General features: G+C 47.7%; 1 non-coding gene across 1 annotated transcript; it reads left to right on the top strand.

The window, feature by feature from the left end:
• Window positions 1–911: 911 nt before the first annotated feature.
• Window positions 912–1005, top strand: Trnai-uau3 (transfer RNA isoleucine (anticodon UAU) 3). Its single transcript has 2 exons — window positions 912–949; window positions 970–1005. It is a non-coding gene; the product is annotated as a tRNA-Ile (tRNA).
• Window positions 1006–1243: the final 238 nt, after the last annotated feature.

The raw sequence follows: 1243 nt of genomic DNA on the forward strand, positions 1-1243 counted from the left end.
ATGTAAAATTTACAAACAACACACATAAAAATGCCTAAACGGCAATGCAGTGTCAGCTGAAGACGTGTCTCCTTCTTATTTTCCTCATTGTGTCTGCATGAAGAAAATTGGTCACATTCCTATGACTCTTGGTCCGGTATCTCAGGGGTCAGGGGTCAGGAGTGGGCAGGCTATTCCTTTCTCTAACAATTATGAGGTGTGACAAGAATCATGCAAGAAAAAAAAATACAAGAAGGGCTGCCGTGGCAGGTATACCATTACCTGGGGAGCAAAGCAAACAAATTGGCCCTGGCTTTCTTAGTGGTATTTCTGCTTGACCCTGTTGAGTGCTGGGATTTACAAGCATGAGCCAGTACACCCAGCTAGTAAATTTAACTTCTATAATTAGGCTCCTCAGAAATAAAAGGAAGCAGGTGTGTGCCACAGAGATATACTCTGAAATGATCCTCTGAAAAAGGTCAGGCAGGAGAAGCTACTGGTGTGCACAGGACTCAGTCCTTCGTGCGCGCTGCACAAATGAGGAATGATGATTCTCGGGTTTGCTTAAAAAGCGCTAGACCAAAACGCTCTGCGATACAGAAGATGACTGAGGTTCAGGAGGGAAATTCAGCAAGCAGGGAAGCAACGTCGGTAATTTCCACACTGCGGAGGCATGCTGGCTCTGCGTTTTGTCCCTGATCTAGAGAGCAGCATCTGGCTCCAGCAGGTGCGCGGGAATGCTGTGCGTCTGTCCATCAGCTTTCACCTTCCATAAAACCCTTTGGTCAGTGCTTGTCCCAGTTGAGCTGGGGGAAGGTCACATGGATACTTCCAGACTCCTGGATACCCTACAAAGGAAGGATGCTTTTCGCGCCAGGCGCGCTCCCGCGCATCCCTCTGTAGAGTGTGCACAGCCGACGTAGAGAAAGCATGCTCCAGTGGCGCAATCGGTTAGCGCGCGGTACTTATACAGCAGTATATGTGCGGGTGATGCCGAGGTTGTGAGTTCGAGCCTCACCTGGAGCATGTTTTCTTCCCTTTCCGCCTCAAACACATTCGAAAATGCATTTTTCCTTCCAAGAAAACACACACACACACACACACACACACACACACACACACACACACACACACACACACAAAAGTAAAATTTTCCGTGGTGCAACCTGGACCATATCAAACGTAGAAAACTTGGAGTCAAGAGGTTAAATTAATTAAACCCGTACGCCAATTTCCAGTAAAGCAGAAAGAGGCTCATCGTGCG

This window comes from Rattus norvegicus, chromosome 17 (genome assembly GCF_021556685.1).
Source record: "Rattus norvegicus strain SHRSP/BbbUtx chromosome 17, alternate assembly SHRSP_T2T, whole genome shotgun sequence".
NCBI lineage: Eukaryota > Metazoa > Chordata > Mammalia > Rodentia > Muridae > Rattus > Rattus norvegicus.